The 27,419-nt window shown below is 57.1% G+C and overlaps 1 long non-coding RNA gene across 1 annotated transcript in view; it reads left to right on the top strand.

Annotated features, from left to right (window-relative positions):
- The window catches only part of LOC149125939 (uncharacterized), a 91,446-nt gene extending 74,825 nt beyond the window's left edge, over positions 1 to 16,621 (top strand). The window contains exon 2 of the long non-coding RNA XR_016234998.1: positions 15,780 to 16,621. This is a non-coding gene — a long non-coding RNA (uncharacterized LOC149125939). The remainder of the gene's footprint in view (positions 1 to 15,779) is intronic.
- Positions 16,622 to 27,419: the final 10,798 nt, after the last annotated feature.

The following is a 27,419-nucleotide window of genomic DNA, read 5'->3' as shown; positions in this document are numbered from 1 at the left end:
TCCTGGCTCTTGGCTTCAGATCAGCTCAGCTCTGCTCATTGTGGCCATCTGGGGAGTAAACCAGTAGGTGGAAGATTTCTCTCTCTCTCTCTGCCTCGACCTCTCTGTAACTCAGCCTTTCAAATAAATAAATATTTTTAAAAAGATTTGGTTATTTATATATTTGAATGTCAGAGTTGCACAGAGAGAGAAGGCAAGGCAGAGAGAGAGAGAGAGAGAGAGAGAGAGAGATCTTTCATCTGCTGGTTCACACCCCAAATGACTGAAATGGCTGGGGCTGCACCAATCTGAAGCCAGGAGCCAGGAGCTTCTTCTGGGTCTCCCACACAGGTACAGGGGCTCTAGGACTTGGATCGTAATCCACCACTTTCCCAGGCCATGGCAGAGAGCTGGATCAGAAGTCCCGGAGCAACCGGGACATGAACCAGTGCCCATATGGGATGCCAGTACGGCAGGCCGGGACTTTAACCCGCTGGGCCACAGCGCCAGCTCCTGAAGTCCCTTCTAATGTGAGTTTGTCACCTGATCTCTGCTGCTTCTCCCAGGTGTATCAGCAGGAAGCTGGCTGGGAAGTGGAGCAACCAGGACCTGAACTCACACTGGGATATGAGGTTCCAGCATGTAGGAGGCAACTTTCCATGGCTTCACCGAACACTGGCCCCTGTTCTTCTTTTTCAATATTGTTTTGTTCTTCAAGGTCCCTTGAGGTTTCCTATGAATCTTAGAAAGGTCTATCTGTGTGAAAGATGCAACTTTCAATTTTGGTACCAATTGTATCATTTCTGGGTCATACTGGATGGTATTGCTCTTAACAATATTGTCTTCTAATTCATGAGCCTGGGTGTCTTTCCTTTGTTTGTGTTCTCCTTAATCAGATTCAGCAATGTTGTTTTCAGAGTTAAGTGTATTTCCAAGTGTCTTGTTCCTTTAGATGCCATAATGGAGTTGATTCTCAATTTCTAATCAGAGTGTTCATCGTCAGGGTGTTATTATTCCTGATATAATTGTAAACTAGATCACTTTTATTGTAAACTAGATCACTTTTGCTGTCAGACTGTCATTAGTGTTTTGTAAACAGCAGTTTCCTGTGTTGATCCTGAACCCTGCAGTTTTGCTGAGCCCTGAGTGGTTAGTGGAGTTTCCTCTACGTCAGGTCACGCCCTCTGTGTACAGATCTGTTGCTCCTCCCTTGCAAGCTGGATGCCTGAATTCTCTGTTTCCTCTCATTGCTGCAGCCAGGACTTCCAGCCCAGGGCACCCTCGAGTGGAAGTGGCCAGAGTGGCCTGAGGTGCCGTGAGCTCTGGCCTGAGCAGGGTCACTGCATTTTGTGTCTGAACGACCTTTAGTCATTGTTTGTCCCTGAGTGTCCTCTGTGTTTCTACCCATTGGCACAACTGCTCTCTGCTCAAACACTGGCCTCTAGGAATGGTATCATGAATTTATCACTCGGTGTTCACATGAGTGCTGGGATGGTGTGTTCTATTCCCCCTGAGATAAGGGTGATTAACCTGGCTTGTTCAGGCTTCTGGAATTAACTTGGCTTTGTAATGAACTCCCACAGATGTGGCTTTTGCCTTTGTAATCTTACCCCTGAGCGCAATGAAGGCCACATGATTTGGAGAGCACATGCCCCCCACCTCCCTCCCCACCCCCCTGTGCCCTGAGACTTCAGCGTCTTCCCGAAACTCGCCATCCCGCTGTCCTGAGTATCACAGCCTCCTTGGTACTGAAAGCTTCTGTGTGTCTCCAGTGTGCGTTGTTACCTGTGCATTTTCCTTGAGGCCCCACAAAACACACCAGGCACTGGGTTAAGGGAAAGGTTTGTTGTCAGGTGGGGGAAGCCCAATGGGTGGAGGAGGGGGTGAGAGAATAAGAGAGGGGGAGGCGGAGAGAGAGATCCAGAGAGAGCACGCGTGTGAGCAGCAGGTCCTAGTACACCTTGCGGAAGTGGGGGCAGGGAAATAGGAGCAGCAAATCCCATTAGAGTGGGGGTGACCCTGATACCTATGATTGGTCATCTGGTCACCAGGCTTCTTTCTAGTGGGAGCAGGGTCAGAGCCTAGGATGGTGTCTGCGATGTACATCACGGCACAGATAAGACCTGCACCATTTTATTTACATTCTCCATAAATGGCTTTTGATGGATTGGTGAAAATCATCTTTTAAAGGTTTATTTATTTATTTTAAAGTCAGAGTACACAGAGAGAGAAGGAGAGGCAGAGAGAGAGGCAGAGAGATCTTCCATCCACTGGTTCACTCCCTAATGGCCACAATGGCCGAGGTCAGCCTGATCCGAAGTCAGGAGCCAGGAGATCCAGATCTCCTACATGGGTGCAGGGGCCCACGCACTCGGGCCATCTTCTACTGCTTTCCCAGGCCACAGCAGAGAGCTGGATTGGAAGAGGAGTGGCCAGGGACACAAACTGGTGCCCATATGGGATGCTGGTACCACAGGCACACAGAAGTTTAGCCTACTGTGCCATAGTACTGGCCCCTAGCCATCCTTTTTAAGATTATTTATTTGAAAGGCAGAGTGCAACATACACACACGTGTACACACTCACACACATACAGACACGGACGCAGAGGGAGAGGTCTTCTATCCACTGGTTCACTCCACTAATGCCACAGTAGCCAGGGCCATCTGGGTCTCCCACGTGGGTGGCAGGGAGCTGGATCCTTATTGAACAGCTGGGGCTCAGCTAGTGCTGCACTGTGGGTGCCCACATTGCAAGCAGAGGCTTAGCCTGCCGCGCCATCACACCGGCCCAAGAATGGCCATCCTGAACTGCGGTTTTGACCTGCCTTTCCCTGACACCGCTGCGGTGCAGCCTCGGCAGGTCCAGGGGTCCTGAGGAGGGGAGGCGTTGGTGAAGAAAGAGACGGGAGACGCAGTGTAAGGAGCAAGGGGAGGCCTCGTTCTGCTGCTCATCTCATAGCTTTACTTTACACTCTCTTTACACATAGTTCTCATTAAGCTTTCTTCCTCCTAAGCCTCCGTTCTCTCTGAGAAAGAACACATCACAAGCGTTCTACGTGTCCAAGCAGGGGTGTGACGCCCTAGCCTTTGTCAGAATGGCAGTGCTTGTCCACCCATCCACTTGCTGTGATATTAACTACGCACCTACCGTTCTCATCACACACTCCTGGGTGAGGCGGGGGGCTGCAGGAGCCACTCCTCATCACTCATGGTCCTAATGGCATTGTGCCCTGGACAAAGTTTAGGAGAGTCCCTCTTACTTCTCCAGTCACCTCCTGTAACTGATCTTTTTTACGAGAAACAAGAATTTCACGTACATGGATGTCCATGATTCCCACACCAAACCCAATGACTACATCATTGTTAACCCTAATAAAAACAGCAGAGAGATGGCTCAGGTCAGTCAGGGGCTTCCCGCTGTGCGGAGTCCCCTCCTCCAGCTGTGACTGTGTCACACAGCATGGATGGCATCGCCTCCGCCATGACCTCATTTCCTGAGCGCTGCTGTCCTTTTGTTCTGGCAGAGTTGGGAGTGAGGCTGGCGCATCTGCCGTCCTGCCGCCCTCCACAGCCCGGGTCAGCTCCGCGGCAGCAGGTCGCACAGACAGTGAGGGGTGCAGCCGTTCTCCAACCCTGCTGTGTGCTTGCAGCCGGGAGAATTTGGGGAAATTGCTGTGTCAAACATCTTCTGAGATGAATTGGCTTGGTCACCACACCTGTGGCTGCCACCAAAGAAGCCCAGCTGATGGACCGTGACCATGACCTGGCCAACGAACCTCACAGCAGAATTCCTTGTGCTGTGCAAAAAACATAGTATTCTTTCTTGTTAATCTTTGTTGTGTTTTTTTTTTTTTTTCTGGTACTAGATTGGCTGCTCCAAGGAATGGGGCAGTTGCAAGACCTCAAGTGGATGTTTTGGTTCAACTTCTACAAGTGGCCAACAGCCCCAACACTCTGAGCTGTGAAGCGCATTGGCTGTGGAAGCCGTCACTTGCTCTTGGGTCAGTACACTGAGTGCAGACATGTCCACCCGCCAGAGGTGAGGTCGTGTCCCAGAGCCAGGCCAGGGCCGGCGGGAGGGCCGGGTGCTGGCCTCGTTTCTCTCTCTGGACAGTGAGTGGGGAGACCCACAGGTTCCCGGTGCAGCCCTCATTGCGTGTCCCTGGCTTTAATCCCCTCAGTCCTGTCCCTCCACCAGGCCCTGTGCAGCTGTGCAGGAGCCCAGGGCTCAGGAGCGGGGGCTGTGGCAGGGGTAAGCTGTGTTCGTGGAGCCCCGAGTGACTGATGGCTGCAGGCCGTGTGCCTTCCCAGTCAGAACAGTGCTTCAGAGGTGGGTGGTGGTGCTCATTCTGTGTGAAGCGTGGGGAGTCCAGGACAGGCACACACCTTGTACAGCCGGGTACTCAGCCCGGGACATGTACCTTGTACAGCCGGGCACTGAGCCAGGGACAGGTACACTGAGCCAGGGACAGTCCCAGACCTTGTACAGCCGGGCACTCAGCCCAGGACAGGCGTGCACTTCTCCAGGGAAGGCTGTGCTGAGCCAGGGATGGTCCCACACCTTGTACAGCTGGGTTCTGTGCCAGGGACAGGCATTCACCTTGTACAGGTACATTTAATCCGGACAGGTACTCACCTTGTACAGGCAGGCACTGAGCTCAGGCAGGGGCATACTTTGTACAGGTGCACAGAGCTGGGACTGGTGCTCACCTTGTATAGCCAGGCACTGAGCCCAGGAAAGGTGCACTTCTCCAGGGACAGGTGCACTGAGCCAGGGACAGGTGCATGAGGCAGGGACAGTCCCACACCTTGTACAGCCGGGCACTGAGCCAGGAACAGGCACTTTGTTCAGCCAGGCACAGAACTGGAACAGGCCAACACCTTGTACAGTCGAGCACTGATCAGGGACAGGCAGGCACCTGTACAGCCATGCACTGATGCAAGTTTGTCTGTCAGGCGCACACATTTACTCCTTGGTGTGGCCGGGTCGGGAGTCTCAGGCACCGTAACTGCACTGTAGCCGGATCTTATGTTGCTGAGCTGGAGGAATGAGCCCCTGAATGGAAGTTTCCAGAGGAAACCCAGCAGCATGTGGGCAGGCTGCATGCTGGCCATGGGACCTTCTGTGAGTTCTGGGCCTGGACCCTGCTGCAGGAGGGATTCCTCCTCTGGGTGCCCCGCCCTGCCCTGCACCCTCTCCGTGTTTGCTCTGAAATGGGGTAGACTCCCATGACCACCACGTCTGGACTCTGCTAGACAAGCCCACTCCCCACCGTGGCTCCAGGCTCACCCCCAGGCTGACTCTGACCCACTGAGTGCCAGCTTGCTGTGGCCAAGGCGCTGCCAGGACATCAGGCTGTGGGACTGGGGCCGGGTGTCCGAGGCTCTGGGGTGAAGGGTGACCACGGGGCCTTCCTGGCCTGTGCTGTGGGTAAGGGGCCGCCATCCTCATCTACACGGTTCCTAGGCCCTCCACGGCGGGGGGGGGGGTCCAGGCTTCCAGAATCCACAGTGTCCCTGGTGACCAGTGGCCCTGGGGCCCCACCTGGGAGCAGCTCCATGTGCCGCTATTGAAAGTTCGCCTTGGGAAGCCTGGGTGGAACGGGATGGGAGTCCAGGAGAGAGAAACTCTCAGCAGGTCTCTGTAGTGCCTGGTGTTGCGTTCACAGAGCAGGAGCTCAGGCCCAGAGAGCACAGAACGGGGTGGACCAGGCATTGACAGGTGCAGAGCCTGACCTCCCTGCTGGTCTGGGGCGCGTTTGTGTTGAGCCCAGTGATGACCCCTGAGCCTGTCCTTCCGTCCCGCCTCCTGGGGCTGTCAGCTCCACATGGGCTTGTGGGACCCCGGGGAGGGCGGGCACCCTGAACCAGAGAGGCGAGGACCCCTGCCTCAGGGGACCTCACTCGTTCTGGAGCTGGGTTCTGAGTTCCAGCCTGCCCTTGTGGGTGCCACCAGGACCCTCCCATGTTTCCCTCCTGTACCTGGAGCTGCTCTGGGTGGCCTGAGTTGGCTGTGGGACCGCTTCCTGGGCCACAGCACACAGTGGGTGCTGCCAGCCTCACACCTGCCCCCTGGCCCGTTGGCCGCAGCCGGCCTTGACGAGTGTTGCTGGAATCCCTCTGCTCTCAGGTCTCCGAGGGCACAGGATACAGCTGGCAAAGGGTTAAGCTACCCATGTCTGTGCGACGGGCAGAGCACAGTCTGGATGCGAGAGGCCCTCCCCAGAAGGCAGCGCCCTTCCTGACTGTGGGAACTGGCTATATAAGGTCCTCACACCCCTGTACCTCCACAGACTCACCTGGCCTGGGAGTGTCTCTGGTGGGATCAGCAGGTGAGGGGCTGCAGGGCTGGGGCTGAGCCTGGGGGAAGCTGAGACCCAGGATGGGCACCCAGGGCCGGCTCAGGTCCTGTCCGGCAGGGCCCAGACTGGTCATTTATTATTTCTGCTTTGGCCTTGTGCTCTGCTGTTACTAGCTCCGGAGATTGGGCGCTGTAGGGGAGGGAGGGTGTGGGCTGGGACGTTGTTTGTCTGTCATTTAACTGTGCACCGTGTGCCACCTGTGTGTGCTGCCCATGTGTGTCACGTGTGCTACCTATGTGTGCCACCTCTGTGTGCCGTGTGTGTTACACATATGTTCCACCTGTGTGTGCCGTGTGTGTGTGTGTGTGTGTGTGTGCCATCTCTATGGGCAGCTCTGCGGATGCTGCATCCTCACAGCCCCTGAGCGCCACTCCCCTGCATGGGAGACGCCAGCCTGCGTCATGGTAGGGCCCTGTGTGTTCTAGGAGAGATTGGTGATGCAGTTGCTGGTGGGAAGGCGCTCTGCTCAGCCACACATGGCCCTACCATGACCTGCAGTGTCCCCCACTGCTAGCCCATGGGGTGCCCGTCATCCCCCTGGATCCCTCCACACGGTCACCTTGGCTCTGCGTGTTGGCCATGTGCTCTGGGCTGGGTGTGGCCCCCGGGCCTCTGAGGATGAGGCTGATCAGCAGGTGCTCACGTGGGGGACATGCCCTGTGCCCTCTGTAGGCTGGGAGCCCACTCAGCCTGCTTAGGTCTTCTGCACTCAGATGAGGCTGCAGAGGCCTGGAGTGGGGCCAGCTCAGAGGGCCAGGGCGTGGCCTGGCCACAGACTGACCACACATGCTGTGCCCTCTCCAGGATCCCCACGAGGCAGGGTTTCCTGTGGTGGATAAACGGGACCTCCTGCTGATGGGTTGGGCCTCGTCCTCTGCCCTAACCATCAGCGAGTCAGGGTCACGGTGCAGTAGGAGCAGCAGGTGTGTGGCTGTGTGCGATGTGTAGGGCACATGTGTGTGGTGTGTGTTGTGTGTGTGGATTGATGTAGCATGTGTGGTTGTGACATGCAGTGTGTTATATATGTGTGGTGATTGTGGTATGTGTGTGGTGTAGCATGTGCATATGTGTGGTGTGTGATGTACGCATAGCATGAGGTGTGAGTTGTGTGTGGTTCAGTATGTGTTTTATGTTTGTGGTGTGTTATGGCATGTGCATGTGTGGTATGTGTGGCATATGTGTGATGTGTGTTGTGATCTGTGTGGTATGGCATCTGTGGCATGTTCTATGATGTGCATGTGTGGCCTGTATGTGCATGTGATGAGTGTGATGTGGTGTCCATGTGTGGTGGGTGTTGTATGATGTGTTAGGTGTGTTTTGTGTTGTGTGTGACATATGTGCCATGCATGTGTTTCATGCATATGTAGATGTGTATGTGGCATATTTGCTATGGTGTGCACATGGGTATGATGTGAATGTGTGGAGTGGCATGTTGCGTGATGTGCATTTGTGGCCTGTATGTATATTATACATGTGTGTGTGTGCTATGGTGTGCATGTGTGGTGGGTGTCATGGGATGTGATTGGTGTGTTTTGTGTTGTGTGTGACGTGTGTGTCATGCATGTGTGCATGCATATGTAGATGTGCATGTGATGTATGTGGTGTGTGCATGTGTGGTATGATGTGAGTGTGTGGTGGGCATGTGTGTGTGGTGTTATGTGCATGGTGAGGTGGGAGGGGCTTGTAGCTCCCCAGGGAAGGTGGGCTCCTCTCCAGAGGGGCACAGCTGTCCTGCTCACCCTGGACCCGGGATGTGGGAGCAGCACAGCTGGGTGTGTGGCAGTGGCTCTCCCTCCACACTGCGGCTTCCTCACCTGCGGAGCGGGACAAGCAGCCCAAGGACGGCAGCAGCCAGGGGGCTTTCTGCAGGGGTGGGGGTGCTGGGTGCCCCTGCCCACCCCACACAGTGGCTCCTGAGCCCTGGGAATGTGACCTGTGCAGTGGGAAACAGAGCTTCCCATGTAGTGTCGATGAGCTTGACCTTGAATATTTCTGTGTTGCTGTGGCCAGAGTCTGTGGGGTAAATGGGTAACGAGGCAGAGCACTGCAGGGCCGGCCGCCTGCTCTCCCCGCAGATCTGATGCCCAGGCCGCTTGAGGGGCCTCCGACCAAGCTGTGCAGCCACCTGTGACCTGGCCTGGATCTGGCAGCTGCCCTCTGCTGGAGACGGTGTGGGGTCCCAGTGAGGGACCTGGGCCAGATCTTGGAGTGTCTTAGTGATGCTCCTCGGGTTTGATTTCTGCCCTGATGAGCATAAGTCCCTGCCTGCTCCTGTGGGTGAATTACATAAGGTATCACATGCAGGGTGGGTGACAGGAGGTGGTGGGCGTCAGGTGGATGAAGGAGGTGGTGGGTGTCGGGTGGATGAAGGAGGTGGTGGGCGTGGGATGATGACAGGAGAGGGTGGACAGGTGGGTGACAGGAGGTGGTGGACGATGGGTGGGTGACAGGAGGTAGGGGTGTTGGGTGGATGAAGGAGGTGGTGGGGGTCGGGTGGGTGACAGGAGGGGGTGGACAGGTGGGTGTCAGGAGGGGGTGGGTGTCTCGTGTTGGAAGCAGTCAGTGCTCAGGAGGTGGGTGCCTGTGGTGGTGGGGACAGAGCTGCTGAGTGCCGAGTGAGTGCAGTGGGGAGATCCCAGCTGAAGACAGACCCTGAGGACAGGGCCAGGGGTCAGTCGCCTGCCCACGTCACACCCGAGTGGCTCCACGGGCCGTGCCCCGGCTGGGTCTCACACGGGCGCGATGCCTCAGCAGCCGTGGAGGCCGGGAGCTCCCGGCGCACGTGAGAGCAGGGTGGATGGGTGTCGGGCTCTGTGCTCCTGTCTGCACCCCTGAGGGCGACAGGCCCCCGCCAGCCCCGGCTGCCTCCCCTGTCCCTCCAGGCTCCAGGCTCGCGGCCCCGCCCTCAGGAGGCTCAGCTCCAGCACCATGAAGGGCATCCTGGTCCTTGGTCTCCTCGCAGCACTCGCTGTGGCCCCCGGAGGTGAGAGAAGCTGTGGGGGCCGTACTGGGGGATGACAGGAGGGGGTGGGTGACAGGAGGGGGGGTGACAGGAGGGGGGGTGACAGGAGGGGGGGTGACAGGAGGGGGGGTGACAGGAGGGGGGGTGACAGGAGTGGGATGACAGGAGGGGGATGACAGGAGGGGGGTGACAGGAGGGGGGGTGACAGGAGGGGGGGCGTCAGGTGGGTGACAGCAGGGGGTGGGTGACAGGAGGGGTGGGCATCACCAGGAGCTTCCTGGGTGCCCGGGTCCTCTCAGGCAGTGGCCCGTGTGTGTGTGAGGCTCCCCGTGCTCCCTGCCTTGGAGCGGCCCTGCCTGTGGGATGGTGAACAGATTGGAGCTCCTTGTCTTGTCAGTCTTGGGGTCCCCAGAAGGCGGGGACATCATCCTCCTTCACCCTGAGGTGGGCGTGGTCTCTGCTATGTGTCTCCAGATGTGGAGCCACGTGGGCTCTTTTGTCTCCGCAGGGTCCCTGGACTGTGCAGTGCTCCTCATTTGATTCCTCCTGTGATGGCAGTGTTGTCTCTGAGTGTCCTGCGGATGCCAGCACCAGCTGCGTCGTTTCCTGTGCCGGCTGGCCTGCAGGTTAGCCTGAGCTGCGAGCACCCCACCCTGGGACGGCGGCCAGGCTGGGAGGGAGGCCTGAGATGAGGCTGGGCTGGGCCAGGGCTGGGGGTCGTAGAGCAGCTCCTGGCCAAGGGGAGACGGGTCAGGCAGGGCTCATTCCGGAGCCTTCTCGGGGCTGTGGAAGCAAAGGCGGCTCAGGCGGCCACTCTGCCTGGGCCTGCATCGCCCTGTTCCACTGCCTCACCGCGGGGCAGCTCCTGCCTGGTGAGTTCCCCCACACTTCTCACCTCGGACATTTCCACACCGGACAACAGCAGGCAGAAGAGCGCGGGGACCGTGCGTGCCCCTTGTCCATGTCAGCAATGACCGACACTGTTACTTTACTGTAATGTGTTAAAGTGAACATGTACATGATCTGAAATCCATGCATAATTTTTTCAGAATGCACAATTTTCATAAACTTTGTGAAGACCCTTTGTTGCATGGATTTAAAATTTTTCTACATTGAAGTAACTAATCTTTTAATTCCATTTTCCATGAGGTTTGTGAAGTGCCCTCCTGTGTGTGTGTGTGTGTGTATGCGTGTGTGTGTGTGTCTGGTCACTTTCCCTATAGAAACTTCACTGTAATCTCTGATAAGAGCTTTTAAAAAGACATAACTAGTGTTCCGTTATCGTAACTAAGACATTAACTGTAACTCTGTCATTTCTTCTAATACCTGGGCCATCTTGAGACTCTCTGGGTTGTTTGAAAGACACAGTGATGCTGTGATTAATATGCAGGCTAGGTCTCCGCATTGTCGTTTGCTGTTGGGATTGATTTTTTATAACAGCTCCTGTTCCATTCTTGGTTCCGTCCCAGGATGTGTGGCAGAAATGGGTGCATCCGTCCACAGCCGCCCTGCTCCGACTCTGGCTGGTTGCATCCTCCTGGGTCATTCAGTTGTTCTCCTGTTCTTGGTGTTTCTACCCACTGGCCCAGGGCCGTCAGCGGTACTGTCTGTAACCATGGAAACATCTACATCAGTGCCGTCCTGTACAGTGTCCACGTGCGGCTCCTGAGCGTTGCTGCACATGCGGCTAGTATGACCGAGGAACTTAACTTTAAATTTAACTTGATTCATCTAAATTCACCTTATTCAAAAAAGGACTTATTTATTTGAAAGGCAGAATTACAGATAAGGAGTGAGAGACAGAGGGAGAGAGACATTCCATCCATCTGCTGGTTCACTCCCCGAATGTCTGAAACTGCTGGGGCTGGGCCAGGCCAAAGCCAGGAGCCAGGAGCTGCACTTGGGTCTCCCCCGTGGGTGCAAGGGCCCAAGCTGCTCTCCCATGTGAGTTAGCAGGGAGCTGGATTGGAAGTGGAGCAGCCAGGACGTGGACTGCTGCCCACATGGATGCCGGCATTGCAAGCAGCGGCTTAACCAGCTGTGCCACAGTGTTGCCCCTTAGATTTCTGTTTATGTGGGCACAGAGGCTAGTGGGCACCAATCTGGACAGCTCTGGTGTAGGAGTTTGGCTGGGTCTGGGTCCAGCTTTCAGGCAGAAGCACATGGGTTAGCAGACAAGGTGCAGCAAATCTGCTTGATTATTCTCATTTAAAAAAATATTTATTTTTTATTTTAAAGTCAAAGTTACTGAGAGAGAGAGAGAGAGAGAGTTCTTCCATCCACTAGTTTGCTCTCCAATTTGCCTCAATGGCAGCAGCTGCGTGGTTCCAAGCCAGGAACCAGGAGCTTCTTCCGGGTCTCCCATGTGGGTCAGTGGCCCAAGGACCTGGGTCATCTTCTACTGCTTTCCCAGGCACATACAGCAGAGAGCTGGATTGGAAGTGGAGCAGCTGGGACTTGAACTGGCGTCCATATAGGATGCTGGCACTGCAGGTGACGGCATTACCGGCTATCCCACAAGGCCAGCCCCAATTATTCTCATTTTAGGACTGGAGGGTGGTCTCCAGGCGGTCACTTGGACCGCCCACTTGTAGGCCCCGCCCTCTCCTGGGTCTGCCTGCATTTCTGCTGCTCCCCTGCTGCACAGGTGTGGCTGATGGAGCAGCAGCTTTCTCTTCGCAGGAACCCTCGCTGCTGCGTCCAAACCTGCACTGCGCTGAGGGGAGCGTGTGTGCGCTGGCCAGAAGCCGCTGCTCTTCAGGGTCCCAAGTCCCCACAGCCTCTCCTCCCCAGGGACTAACAGTCTGTGTTTGTCTTTGTGCAGCCTCACCTCCCACAAGTTTCTATGACAAGGCCTGCTCCGATATCGACGCCGCATTGTTGCCATGACCGGAAGCGAGGATTTAGTATCCTTCTATGTCCGGATAGCTGATGGAGAAACAGCCTGGTTCTCAAGCCGTATCTGCAATGGTCGACCCTGCAATAGCATCAGCCCCTCCCCCCCAGGTGGGTGCCAGCCCCATGGTCCCCTTGCTGGGCCACCTGTGCTCCCTGCCCTTGGGGGCCACCTGCAGGCCAGGCCCTCCTGTCACATCTGAATGACACTCACACCTGATTGACAGAGGGGCGTGAGAACTGCAGGGCAGACAGCACTGCCAGCAGGGACAGACAGGGAGGCTGTGGGGGGATGTATTTAGTATTCATGTATTTTCATTTTATCTCAGGCGACACAGAGCCAGAGAGAGGTCTTCCATTTGCCTGTTCACGCCCACATTCCCCAACAGCAGAGGCGGGGCCAGGCCAGGCAGGACTGGGAGCATCTAGGTCTCCCCGTGTGGTGCAGGAGGAATTCTAGTCCTTGAGTCGTCACTGGCTGCTCCACGCTGCTCCTCGGCAGGAACTGGAGTCAGGGTGCAGCAGGACTCAGGGGGTCCAGGTGCTGCGTTAGGGATCAGGCGCCCCCAGAGGGGTCTCCCTGCTGTGCCCACGCCTTCCCTGGGAGCAGCACCTGGCGCTCCCCAGCAGTTCTCAGACTCCGGGATCCCAGGGCCCTGTTAGGACTCAGGTCTCCCACATTACTGAGGAGTCCCGAGAACTCTGGTTTACGTGCACTCCCCCTGTCAGTATTTACTGTCTGGGAAATTCCAGCTAAGGAAGTTTATAAACCTGCATTAGTTCACCCAAAATAGCAAGCAGCACCTTACCTATCAGCATGTACTTGACAGATAAACACAGCAGTGAGGAGTGTGGCGTTGTCACATGCGAGACGGCTGGAGGCTCACACGTGTGTGCATTCCCGTGTGGAAAACCCCACCCTGTGTTTGTGAGGGAGAGAGAATGAGGCACAGGCAGTGTGGTGCTGGCCCGAAGTGGTTAACTCAGCACCCCCGGAAGAGCCCCAGGGCTCGGGATTCCTGAACCCCTATGTTGAAACCATCAAGATACGGAGGCAGAGAGAGAAAGATCTCCATCCGCTGGTCCACTCCCCAAATGGCTGCAATGGCTGGAGCTGGGCTGACCCGAAACCAGGAGCTAGGTGCCTTTTCCAGGTCTCCCCCGTGGGTGCAGGGCCCAAGCACCTGGGTCATCCTCCACTGCCTTCCCAGCCATAGCAGAAAGCTGGACTGGAAGAGGAGCAGCCTGGACCCATATGAGATGCTGGCACTGCAGGCAGCAGTCCTACGTGCTACCCTACAGTGCTGGCTCCCTGAAGCCCTGTGTTTAAAAATGAGGTTTATTTGGCCTCGGTGGCCATTGGAGGGTGAACCAACGGCAATGAAAGACCTCTCTCTCTCTCTCTCTCTCACTGTCTACACTTCCTGTCAAAAAAAAAATAAGGTTATTTATCTTCTTTTGCTTGAACAGTAGATTTAGGAACAGTCAGACAACAGTCGACAAGAGTTGGGACAGGCTGGGCCCACCTTTCTCTTCTCAGCCTAGACCCCACAGGCTCAGAGACTGGGCGGGCTGTTGAGGCAGACCTGAGGGTCTGGGTCTTCAGTGGTGGCCAGGTCTCGAGTCCAAGATGCAGTCGCTCCATCCTGTCTGACAGCATGGTTGTGATAAGTCCTCTTCCCTTGCATATGTTCTAACTCTTGAGACCGGCGACACCCAGTGCCCTTCTTGCATAGGGTTTAATGTCACCTCCTGTGAGGAGATAGAACTGCCATGTAACCCAGGAGAACGGTGCATCGATGGGCTTGCAGAAGTCGTGCAAGGTATGTCTTGGGATCCAGTTCCTCCAGGGGTCCTGAGATGCAGGTTCACAGAGAGGTGGGGGAGGCGCCCTGACACGGGGACGGGGCCAGGATGCCTGTGAGCGGGAGAGAGGCTCCAGTGCTGTCTCAGGGCTGCCTTCTCAGGGCAGGGCTGCTTCCCCTGCTGCTGGCCCAGGGCCTCCACCTGTGCTGGCTGTCAGTCACCAGGCTGCTTCATTCCACAGGTGGGGTGGGGTGGCCTCTGCACACCTACACTCTTCTGTCATTCTTAGCAAACTGGGTCCCCTGGTGGAAGTGTCACATTCGGCTTCCAAATCCAACAATCGTCCTTTCTGATGAAAGCAATGGGTTCTCCTTGGGCTACACAGCAGACCAGGTCCCACAGCAGCAGGCCAGGACCCTCATGGATGGGTCCCTGGCAAGGGCAGGTCCTGCAGAGCTCAGAGCCTTGCAGGTCTGCTCCTCACCAGCAGGGGGAGCAGGCTTCCCCAGGGCCATGTGGGCATCAGGCATGGATGTTAATTGCAGTCCTGGATTTCTCAGTGGTCTGCCTGGCTGGCCTCAGCGTCACCAGGTCCTCAGTGCACACGGGGCCTCTCTCCAGCTGGACTCTGGGGTCTGGACAGTGGAGGAGGACCCACAGCTGCCCCAGGTGTCACGCAGAGCGGCCCCCATCCCCAGCTCCTCACATATTTCCCAGAACACTGGGAATCCCAGTGGGCATGGCTCTTTGTGCTTTCACCTCCCTGGGATGTCTACACTGCTGCGGGTTTTAACTCTGGGGCTGGGAGCCGGGCGGTGCGGGGACTTGGCCCATCCTGTGCCTGTGTCCTCTTCTGCAGGGACCTGGGAGGTTTTTCCTCACAGAGCTCAACTTGGGTCAATGCCATCAAATGCGAATTTTTTTACTTGCTTTTGCCCAGGGTCACTTTTTAAAAATGCAGCAGAGAAGCGCACAGGCCCACGTCTTCCTTTTAAAAGAGAAAAAGATTTATTTATTTATTTGAAAGTCAGATTTACACAGAGAGAGGAGAAGCAGAGAGAGGGGTCTTCCAACCACTGGTTCACTCCCCAGTTGGCCGGCCCGGCTGGAGCTGAGTTGATCTGAAGCCAGGAGCCAGGCGCTTCTTTTTTGTCTCCCATGTGGATGCAGGGGCCCAAGGACTTGGCCCATCTTCTACTGCTTTCCCAGCCATAGCAGAGAGCTGGACAGGAAGTGGAGCAGCCGGGTCTTGAGCTGGCACCCACATGGGATGCTGGTACTGCAGGCGGCAGCTTTACCGGCTATATAACATCCTCGGTCCCATGTCTTCCTAACACACTAGCCCGGCCCCCAGTGTCCAGCCTGGAGGCTGTGGGCAGGAGCTGCCCTGCCAGGTTCTGGTGCTCTCCCCACAGGGCTGGCGCTCTCCTCCCTCCCCCCCAGCCCTTGTTCTTGCTCTGTCTGCATGTGGTTACCGTGTCCCTTCTGGCTGCTTTTGCTTCTGCTCAGGGGAAACTGAGGCAGGTAGCACTCTGCTCCAGAGAGGAATGGGTTCTGGGCCCGGCCTGGATGAGGAGGACCCAGGGCTGGTCCTCCTGGCTGAGGCAGGGGTGCCTGCCTGTCTACCTTGGGTCGGCCGCACCTGTCTGTTAGGGACCTGATGGCTGACCTGGAGGGGCAGGCGAGTTCTGAGCCCCGCAGCCCTGGCCATGCAGCTGGCTGGGTGCTGGTGCCGCCTGCTGGGCTGTGGAGCTCAGGTTCCCCCGCCTCTAGGGACCAGAGACACGGAGAACTTCAAGCTCCGAGTCAAAGGCTGCTCCGACATCACAGACAAACTCTGCCAGCTCCTGTCGACGCCGAACATCAAGATTGGGAACATCGTCTTCCAGCAGCTCATCTGTAGCGACGCCGCCCAGATCCCAGATAACCTGAACTCGGGCGCGGCCCGGGCAGCTGCCCCCTGAGCCTTTACCTCAGGCCTGGCACTGGGCCTGCTCTGGCAGCTCAGAGCCAGTCCTGCCCTGGCCCCGCCCCTGTCCCCGCCCCCACCCCTCCAGAGCCACAGTGAAGCTACACCTACAGGGCCTTGGCTGCATCTGCCTGTGTCCTGCAGGCCTGGCCCTGGTGAATGAAAGAGCCCGGGCGGTGCAGACCAGGGACACCGGGCGCATGGGTGCAGCCTCGAGGGAACGGGTTCTCCACCTGAAGAGCCAAAATGACTCCATTTAAAAAAAAATTAAAAGAAAAAGCAGCCTCCATTTCCCGCAGCAGACCCGAGTCCTTGTAAAAGCAGGCATCCAGCATTCCAGAGACATCAAAGCTGACCAGGGACAGCTCAGCAGACCAAGGGCAGCTCACAGAGGTTACAAACGAGGTAACTCCCTGACCCCAGGCCAAACGGAGGACCCCCCCAACCCGTTCAGCTGAGAGCAACCCGGAGCAGCCCCGTCCAGTCACCAAAGCCCCGTGCTGTAAGCCCCCGCTGATGTAACCCTTGGTTTTTCCTTTAAAAGCGCTCCCAAACAAAGGCTGGGCCTTCCTCTGACCTCCGCTGCATGGCTGGTCAGACGAGGTCCCTGCCGCGCTTGTACTTCCAAATAAACCTTGCTTTTGCATTTCTGTGTGATCGGGTTGGTAGCTTCTTGGGGATCCACTTATCTGGACATAGTACGCCATTAATAAAAGCCGGGGGGCAACCTGGCATGGCTGTCGTCCTGCTCATCTGCTCGCAGTCACCTCTGCGTGTCCACCCCGGGCCGCCCATAGACCGGCTCCCGGCTCCCGGCTCCCGGAGCCACACCCCGTCTGGGCGTCCCGGATGCCGCTTCCCGGGAGTTCCAGGACCCGCTCTAAGTATAAGGCAACATGCAGCTGGGTCCCTGATGGCCCTCAGTGGGGGGCACTGTTGGTGTGCCCGCACATGACGGGGGCCCAAGGACCCGTTCCTGAGGGTTTAGGAGGCTGGGCCAAATTTCTCACCATATCACTCTTCTCTTAAAAATAATAGGTCTTGCAGGAGAGACAGGAGAAGAAAGAGAGAGGGAGGAAGCTTTTGTCTGCTGGTTTAGTCCCCACATGTCCACAGCAGCCAGGGCTGGGCGAGGCGTAAGCTGGGAGCCCAGAGTTTCATCCAGGTCTCCCACATGGCTGCAGGGGCTCCAACACCTGGGCCATCCCCCCGTGGCTTCCCGAGGTCCATGAGCAGGGAGCTGGATTGGAAGTGGAGCAGCCAGGACTAGAACAGTGTCCATGCGGGGTGCTGGTGCTGCAGGCGGTGGGTCTACCTGCTATGGCACAGCGGCGGCCCTGAGGTTCTGATTTAACAAATAGATCTTGGTTAGAAGAAGGCGCAGGGTGGGATCCACGCCTCTGAGTTGGCCTCTGCCCCAGCAGCCCTCCCATCCCAGGGCCCCCGGGGGAGGGTCGTGTGTGGGGCCTGGGGGACAGGCCAGGGGAAGGGCTATCCCCCGTGCTCACAGGGCGCTGGCCAGGGCTCAGCACCGTATCCTGGGAGGAGGAAACTCATCCCTGGGCGGCTCCACAGGCCCTGTCTTGGAGACAGTGTGGCCAGGGGTCAGGTCGAATCCCAGCCCCAGAGCCTTGGCCCACCTGTGGGACAGGTGTGGTCAGGATCCGGCCCCAGAGGGTTGTGAGGGTGTCAGCCGGTCTCCCTGGGAGGCGCTCAGCTGCCCCTGTGCCCCACCCCCACACCTGCCCCCCTTGCTCCTGTTCCTGCTGGCAGCTCCCACCCTGTTCACCTCCCTTTTCTGGCCCTCGCCCGCAGAGGTGGGCTGACCTCTGCTGGGGCCCCTGCTTATGAGCCCATCTCCCCAATGCCCACTGTACCTGGGTGGGGGAGGGGTCCTGGCTTGAATGTGCAGTCCAGAAGATCCAGGCTGGGCTTAGGCAGGGTTGGGGACCCGGGTCCAGGGCAGGAGGGGCCGTGAGCTGGGACACAGTTTTCTGAGCTGGAGAAGCCACACATTGGATCCCGTGGTTCCAGGGAACAGGTGCCCTGAGCCCTCCTGCGAGCTGAGTTCATGGAGGTCAGGTGCGGGCTCCTGTCCAGGAGGAGGGGAGACGGCGGCCAGTTTGGTCCCTGGTGCTGTTGGCTCTTGGTGGATCACTCCCAGAGGCAGGTTTGTTTTTTTTTTTCTTTCTGGCCAGGGGAGGGGAGGTCTGCTTACTGACCCCTCAAAGCTGTCCGTGTTCATGGAGCCACACGTGAGGTCGGCTCAGCCATCATCACCTGTGGGGGAAACACCCCAGGTCCCTCCCCCCACTCTCTCCTGCCCCCGCCTCTCCCCTCCCAGCCTCTGCTGGCAGCAGTGAGAGCAACGGTGGCGTGGGGCTCCCCCAACCCTCGCTGTCCCCACTGGCCCCACGCCTGGAGACGGGAGTCCCACGAGGGAAAAGGGGCTGGTGGCTTTGGGCAGCACGGAGCAGGGATGCATTCTGCAGAGACTCGCACAGTCTCCCATTCTCCTGGCCCTGCACAAAACCCCTGTTCCCACAGACTGGTCCTGGTAGGGACACCGTGCACTGCCCTGTTGTGGCGACACTCGCCAGGAAGGGTGGGTCCGTGAGAGGGACAGGGAGCTGAGGCAGGCGCATCAGGTCAGGCCCCACCCCCGTGTGACTTGGGTGCAGCAGTGTCCTGTGGGAGCTACGTCCCCCCAGCCTCAGGGCAGGCCTGGAGGGAGGGTAGGTCTGGGCCCTCTGCTTCCCCAGTCGTGGTCAGTGTGGTGGTGGCCCCTCCTCCATGGTCCATTTCCTCATTCAGAACCTCTTAGACTGGGTAGCTTGTTCTGTGGGCTTCAGGGTGGGATGAGGGATGTCACAGGGCCGGGAGGAACTCGGCCTCTCAGTGAGCGCGGTGGCCTGGGAGCCTGAACTTGGCCATGCTTCCTCCTCCAGGGACAGCCTTGGGTGCCCATCACCCCGACCTTGGTCCTGCTGCTGGCTGGGAGTGGACCCCCCCCCCATCTTCCTGCCTTCAGGACTTCCTCTGGTTCTTTGTTTACTTGGAGTCTGGGGGCCTCATTTGCATCCCCGACCCCCTCTCGCCCACTTCCTCGTGTTTTCGTCCCCTCTGAACCATTTACAAATAAAACTGCATTTTGTCTTTATCATTGTTGGCATTGAATAGTTTCTTTCTTTTCATTTCTGCTGTAAACTCATTGAGTACCTTTCTGCCTGGACGCACCAGCTTCTGCACCGTGTGGGCCCTGCCCACTCTGCTGTCAGCTGCGTGGGACGCAGGGCGTGGTTTCTCGGCCTCTCTGTGCTGTGGGCACTGGGTTAGCCGTGTATTTTGCAATCACAAACAACGCTTCCATAGTAGCCGTGAGCACCCCACTTTCGTGCTGCTGGCCACGTGGCTGCTTCTCTGAGCCATTCCTGGGCCAGACTCGTGAATCCTGGGCGTGCTCTGCTGGGGCTCCCAGACCGCCCTGTGGGGGTGGTGGGACCTGCATTTTACAGGCGGGCCTGTTTCCTGATGCCCTGCCACACCCTGCACTATCTTGTATGTTTGACGTCTGCTAATCTGATTGGTGGGAAGTAGTGTTTCATTGGTGTTAATTTGCATTTCTCTAATTATGGAGTTTGAACATTTGTCTTATGTTTTAGGGAAACTATATATATACATATATACTCAACCTATCTATTGACAGGTTGTCTTTGTGTCTCCTTCGTACTTTTTTTCTGTGGGAGTTTGGTTCTTTACCCCTCTTTTAGAAAGCATTTATAGTTAATTGGGGAAGCCATTATTGTAATGCTCTCATCAGGGGTGATGTTGGGGTCTTAAGCCTGAGGCTGACCCCTGAGCAGCAGGGGACAGTACAGACACTCCCGGACAAGGCGAACGGGAGAGGTAAGGTCGACGGGTCAAGCACACCGCAGCAAGCACCCGTGAGTTCTGTTGACACAGGAACTGCTTTATTGAGGCAGTGCACAGGCTTATAAAGCTCACCTAAGACACACGCAGGTGGGGAGCCAGTCAGCAAAAAGGTCATGTAGGCGTGGGTGGACCACGCATAGAGGCATCTTAAGCAAAGTATAGGGATCACGCACTGTCCACATGTCTGGAACTAAAGTGGACCTATCCCTGCTGTTGGTCTGATCTTACATAGCCTAACTGTGGCAGCCGCAGACACGCCCCTGGAACATCCACCAGGCGCCATATTGTAATGCAGATTTTAGGCAAAGCCCAATAGTGTGAGATTCTAACGTGATAATATTTTATCTCACTCAGGTTTTATAATACAATTATGATAGAAAGTTAAGGAGATAAAATGAAAATATATGAATAGTAACTAAATCACCTCCCACAGCCTCCCTGTCTGTCCCTGCTGGCAGTGCTGTCTGCCCTGCAGTTCTCACACCCCTCTGTCAATCAGGTGTGAGTGTCATTCAGATGTGACAGGAGGGCTGGCCTGCAGGTGGTCCCCAAGGGCAGGGAGCACAGGTGACCAAGGACGGGCCAAATCTCAGCCCAGCAAGGGGACCATGGCGCTGGCACCCACCTGGGGGGAGGCAGCTGGTACAATTGCATGGTCCTCCATTGCAGCACTTGCTTTTAAACCAGGCTGTTTGTCCAGCAGCTACCGGGACATAGAAGGATATTGAAGCCTCGCTTCCGGTCGTAGCCAATACTGAGCAGTTGATTGCGGAGCAGGCCATCTCCTGGAAACTAGTGGGAGGTGAGTCTACACAAAGAAAACACAGACTGTTAGTCCCTGGGGAGGAGAGGCCGTGGGGACCTGGGACCCTGAAGAGCAGCGGCTTCTGGCCAGCGCACACACGCTCCCCTCAGCGCAGTGCAGGTTTGGACGCAGCGGCGAGGGTTCCTGGGAAGAGAAAGCTGCTGCTCCATCAGCCACACCTGTGCAGCAGGGGAGCAGCAGAAATGCAGGCAGACCCAGGAGAGGGCGGGGCCTACAAGTGGGCAGTCCAAGTGACCGCCTGAGATCACCCACCAGTCTTAAATGAGAATAATAAGGGTTGCCTTGTGGGATAGCCATCACCTGCAGTGCCTGCATCCTATATGGACGCCAGTTCAAGTCCCGGCTGCTCCACTTCCAATCCAGCTCTCTGCTATCTGTGCCTGGGAAAGCAGTAGAAGATGACCCAGGTCCTTGGGCCACTGCACCCACATGGGAGACCCGGAAGAAGCTCCTGGTTCCTGGCTTTGGATCAGCCCAGCTGCCGCAGTTGTTCTGATCCAAAGCCAGGAGCCAGGAGCTTCTTCCGGGTCTCTCACATGGGTGCAGGGTCCCAAGGACCTGGATCATCTTCTACTACTTTCCCAGGCCATAGCAGAGAGCTGGATGGGAAGTGGAGCAGCTGGGACTTGAACCTGTGTGCATATAGGATGCTGGCCCTGCAGGCAGTGGTGTTAACCGGTACAACACATAGCTGGCCCCAGTTATTCTCTGACCGCTGACGGCCCTGGGCCAGTGGGTGGAAACACCAAGAACAGGAGAACAACTGAATGACCCAGGAGGATGCAACCAGCCAGAGTCGGAGCAGGGCGGCTGTGGACGGATGCACCCATTTCTGCCACACATCCTGGGACTGAAGCAAGAATGGAACAGGAGCTGTTATAAAAATCAATCCCAACAGCAAATGGCAATGCGGAGACCTAGCTTGCATATTAATCACAGCATCACTGTGTCTTTCAAACGATGGAGAGACTTAAGATAGGCCAAGTATTAGAAAAATGACAGTTACAGTTAACGTCTTTGCCATGATAACAGTATGCTAGTTATGTCTTTTTAAAAGCCTTTATCAGAGATGTACAGTGAAGTATTGTATGAAAAATGACCACACACACACACACACACACACACACACAGGAGGGCACTTCACAAAGCTCATGGAGAAATGGAATAAAAAGATTAGTTTACTTCAGTGCAGAAAAATATTAAATCCATACAACAAGGGGTCTTCACGAAGTTTATGAAAATTGTGTAATCTGAAAAAATTATGCATAACAATTGTGCTGTCCCCGTGGTGAGGCAGTGGAACTGGGCGATGCAGGCCCGGGCAGAGCTGCCGCCTGAGCTGCCTTTGCTTCCACAGCCCCGAGAAGGCTCCGGAATGAGCCCTACCTGACCTGTCTCCCCTTGGCCAGGAGCTGCTCCACGACCCCCTGCCCTGGCACAGCCCGGCCTCATCTCAGGCCTCCCTGCCAGCCTGGCCGCCCTCTCCAGCCCTGCCGGGGGCCAGTCCCAGGGTGGGGGTTCATGCAGCCCAGGCTGACCTGCAGGCCAGCTGGCACAGGAAACTACACAGCTGGTGCTGGCGTCCGCAGGACACTCAGACAATGCTGCCATCACAGGAGGAATCAAATGAGGAGCACTGCGGACAGTCCAGGGACCCTGCGGAGACAAAAGAGCCCACGTGGCTCCATCTGGTGACACAGAGCAGAGACCACGCCCACCTCAGGGTGAAGGAGGATGAAGTCCCCGCCTTCTGGGGACCCCAAGACAGATAGGACAAGGAGCTCCCTTCTGTTCACCATCCCACAGGCGGGGCTGCTAAAGGCAGGGAGCACGGGGAGCCTCGCGCACCCTGATGCCCACCCCCTCCTGTCACCCACCCAATGCCCACCAACTCCTGTCATCCAGCAGGGAGAGCAGGCGGCCGGCCCTGCTGTGCTCTGCCTCATTACTCATTTACCCCATAAATTTGTCACAAGAAACAGAGATATTCAAGGTCAAGTTCATCGACACTACATGGGAAGCTCTGTTTCCCACTGCACAGGTCACATTCCCAGGGCTCAGGAGCCACTGTGTGGGGTGGGCAGGGGCACACAGCACCCCCACCACTGCAGAAAGCCCCCTGGCTGCTGCCGTCCTTGGGCTGCTCGTCCCGCCCCGCAGGTGAGGAAGCCGCAGTGTGGAGGGAGAGCCACTGCCACACACCCAGCTGTGCTGCTCCCACATCCCGGGTCCAGAGTGACCAGGACAGCTGTGCCCCTCTGGAGAGGAGCCCACCTTCCCTGGGGAGCTGCAAGCCCCTCCCACCTCACCACGCACATCCACACCACACACACATGCCCCACCACACCCCCACATCATACCACACATGCACAGACCACATACATCACATGCACATCTACATATGCATGCACACATGCATGACACACACATCACACACAACACAAAACACACCAATCACATCCCATGACACCCACCACACATGCACACCATAGCACACACACATGTGCATGCTATAAATTCAGGCCACACATGCACATCCCATAACATGCCACACCACAAATTCACATCATCCCACACAAGCACACCATACCACATACACCACATACACATGTACATATGTATGCACACGTGCATAACACACAAGTCACACACAACACACACAAGACACACCAATCACATCACACAACACCCCAAACAGATGGACACCACAGCACACTTATCACATGCAAATACACATACAGGCTGCACGTGCACATCATACAAACATGCCACATATGCTACAACAAACAGATCACATCACACACATGCCACATATACCACACATACACATGCCACACTACACCACAAACACAACACACATGCTGAACCACACACAACACACATCATGCCATGCACACATCACACACCACACATATATACATGCTATACCAAACACCCAACACATAACACAATCACCACACACATACAACACACTGCATGCCACATCCACACATGCTACATCCATGTCACACACATACCACACACCACACACATGTGCCCTACACATCGCACACAGCCACACACCTGCTGCTCCTACTGCACCGTGACCCTGACTCGCTGAGGGTTAGGGCAGAGGAAAGGCCCAGCCCATCAGCAGGAGGTCCCGTTTGTCCCCACAGGAAACCCTGCCTCGTGGGGATCCTGGAGAGGGCACAGCACGCGTGGTCAGTCTGTGGCCAAGCCATGCCCTGGCCCTCTGAGCTGGCCCCACTCCAGGCCTCTGTAGCCTCATCTGTGTGCAGGAGACCTGAGCACGCTGAGTGGGCTCCCAGCCTACAGAGGGCACAGGGCGTGTCCCCCAGGTGTGCACCTGCTGATCAGCCTCATCCTCAGAGGCCCGGGGGCCACACCCAGCCCAGGGCACATGGCCAATACGCAGAGCCAAGGTGACCGTGGTGGGGAACCCAGGGCCCAGACGGCCACCCCATGAGCGAGCTGTGCATGACGCTGCAGATCACGTCAGAGCCCTGTGTAGTGAGCAGAGCGCCTTCCCACCACCAACTGCATCACCGAGCTCTCCCACAACCCGGCAGGGCCCTACCATGATGCAGGCTGGTGTCTCCCATGCAGGGGAGTGCGGCTCAGGGGCTGTGAGGAAGCAGGACCTGCAGAGCCGCCCATAGAGATGGCACACACAGACATACAAACACATACACACACATGGGAAGCACACACAGGTGGCACACATAGCACATACAGACGCACACATGGGTAGCACACATAGGTGGAACACATGGACAGCACAGGTGGCACACATGAACAGCACACATGGATGGCATACAAGGTGGCACACAGGGCACAGTTAATGACAGAAAAACCACATCCCAGCCCACACCCTATCATGCCTCCAGCTCCCACTCTTCTGAGCTGGTAACAGCAGAGCATGAGGCCAGAGCACAAGCCATGAAACCACCAGTCTGAGCCCAGCTGGACAGGACCTGAGCCGGCCCTGGGTGCCCATCCTGGGTCTCAGCTTCCCCCAGGCTCAGCCCCAGCCATGCAGCCCCTCACTTGCTGATCCCGCCAGAGACACTCCCGGGCCAGGTGGGTCTGTGGAGGTACAGGGGTGTGGGACCTTATATAGCCAGTGGCCACAGTCAGGAAGGGCGCTGCCTTCTGGGGAGGGTCCTCTCCCATCCAGACTGTACCCTGCCCGACAGCAGGGACATGGGCTGCTTAACCCTTTGCCAGCTGTGTCCTGTGCCCTCAGAGACCTGAGAGCAGAGGAATTCCAGCAACACTCGTCAAGGCCGGCTATGGCCAACGGGCCAGGGAGCAGGTGTGAGGCTGGCAGCACCCACTGTGTGCTGTGGCCCAGGAAGCGGTCCCACAGCCAGTTCAGGCCTCCCAGAGCAGCCCCAGGTACAGGAGAGAAACGTGGGAGGGTCCCGGTGGCACCCACAGGGGCAGGCTGGAACTCAGAACCCAGCTCCAGAGCGGGTCAGGTCCCCTGGGGCAGGAGTCCTTGCCTCTCTGTTCAGGGTCCCTGCCCCCCCCCAGGGGTCACACAAGCCCATGTGGAGCTGACAGCCCCAGGAGGCGGGACTGAAGGACAGGCTGGTGGGGTCAGCGACGGGCTCAACACAAACGCGCCCCAGACCAGCAGGGAGTCCTGCTCTGCACCTGTCAGTGCCTGGTCCACCCCGTCCTGTGCTCTCTGGGCCTGAGCTCCTGCTCCGTGAACGCAACACCAGGTGCTACAGAGAGCTGCTGAGAGTTTCTCTCTCCTGGACTCCCGTCCCGTTCCACCAGGGCTTCCCAAGGCGACCTTTCAATAGCGGCACGTGGAGCTGCTCCCAGGTGGGGCCCCGGGGCCACTGGTCACCAGGGACACTGAGGACTCTGGCAGCCTGGACCCCCCCTGTCGAAGGCCTGGGAATGGTGCAGATGAGGATGTTGGCCCTTCCACCCATAGCACAGTTCAAGAAAGCCCGGTGGTAACCCTTCACCCCAGAGCCTCGGACACCCGGTCCCAGTCCCACCACTTGCTGTCCTGGCAGCGCCTTGGCCACAGCAAGCCGGCACTCAGTGGGTCACAGAGTCAGCCCCCATGGGGGTAAGCCTGGAGCCACGGTGGGGAGTGGGCTTGTCCAGCAGAGTCCAGACGTGGTGGTTGGGGGAGTCTACCCCATTTCAGAGCAAAGGGGGAGAGGGTGCAGGGTGGGGCGGGGCACCCAGAGGAGGAACCCCGCCTGCAGCAGGGTCCAGACCCAGAACTCACAGAAGGTCCCATGGCCGACATGCAGCCTGCCCACATGCTGCTGGGTTTCCTCTGGAAACTTCCATTCAGGGGCTCATTCCTCCAGCTTAGCAACATAAGATCCGGCTACAGTGCAGTTACGGTGCCTGAGACTCCCGACCCGGCCACACCAAAGAGTAAATGTGCGCGCCTGCCACACAAGCTTGCAGCAGTGCCTGGCTGTACAAGGTGCCTGCCTGTCCCGGCTCTGTGCACCCTGTACAAGGTGAGCACCTTAAATAGGCTCAGTGTGCCTGTACAGGGTGCTGGCCTGTCCCGGGCTCAATGCAAGGCTGTATAAGTGAGTGCCTGTTCCTGGCTCAGTGCCCCGCTGTACAAGGTGTGCGCCTGTACTGGATGCCCCAGTCTTCTCACAGGATGAGCACCACCACCCACCTCTGAAGCGCGGTTCTGACTGGGAAGGCACACGGCCTGCAGCCATCAGTCACTCGGGGCTCCACGAACACGGCTTCCCCCTCCACAGCCCCCACTCCTGAGCCCTGGGCTCCTGCACAGCTGCACAGGGCCTGGTGGAGGGACAGGACCGAGGGGATTAAAGCCAGGGACACGCAATGAGGGCTGCACCGGGAACCTGTGGGTCTCCCCACTCACTGTCCAGAGAGAGAAACGAGGCCAGCACCCAGCCCTCCCGCTGGCCCTGGCCTGGCTCTGGGACGCGGCCTCACCTCGGGTGGGTGCACGTGTCTGCACTCTGTGTACTGACCCAAGAACAAATGACGGCTTCCACAGCCAATCCACAGAAAGACTCAGAGTGCTGGGGCTGTAGGCCACTTGTAGAGGTTGAACCAAAACATCCACCAAGGTATTCAACTGCTCCATACCTTCAATCAGCCATTATAGTACCAACAAACAAAACAAACAAAGATTAAGAAAGCATATGATGTTCTTTGCACAGCACTGAGAGCGTGCTAAGTACAGTCTAAGGAAATTCTGCTGTGAGGGTCCCTGGCCTGTTCACGGTCACAGTCCCATCAGCTGGCTTATTTGGTGGCAGCTACAGGTGTGGTGACCATGCGAGTTCATCTCAGAACATGTTTGACACAGCAATTTCCCCAAATTTTCCCAGCTGCAAACACACAGCAGCGTTGGAGAAAGGCTGCATCGCTCACTGTCTGTGCACCCTGCTGCCCCGGAGCTGACCCAGGCGATGGAGGGCGGCAGGGCAGCAGATGCGCCAGGCTTCGCCAGGTGTGGCGTTGTCACATACCAGATGGCAGGAGGCTCACATGTGTGTGCATTCCTGTGTGGAAAACCCCACCCTGTGTTTGTGAGGGAGAGAGAATGAGGCACAGGCAGTGTGGTGCTGGCCAGAAGTGGTTAACTCAGCCCCCAGGAAGAGCCCAGGGCTTGGGGTTTCTGAACCCCCGTGTGAGAACCGCCGCTCAA

The sequence above is a fragment of the Oryctolagus cuniculus genome, chromosome 6 (genome assembly GCF_051225735.1).
Source record: "Oryctolagus cuniculus isolate XC-2025 breed Fujian yellow rabbit chromosome 6, ASM5122573v1, whole genome shotgun sequence".
In the NCBI taxonomy this organism is placed as follows: domain Eukaryota; kingdom Metazoa; phylum Chordata; class Mammalia; order Lagomorpha; family Leporidae; genus Oryctolagus; species Oryctolagus cuniculus.
This window is presented reverse-complemented; position numbering and strand designations above follow the sequence as displayed.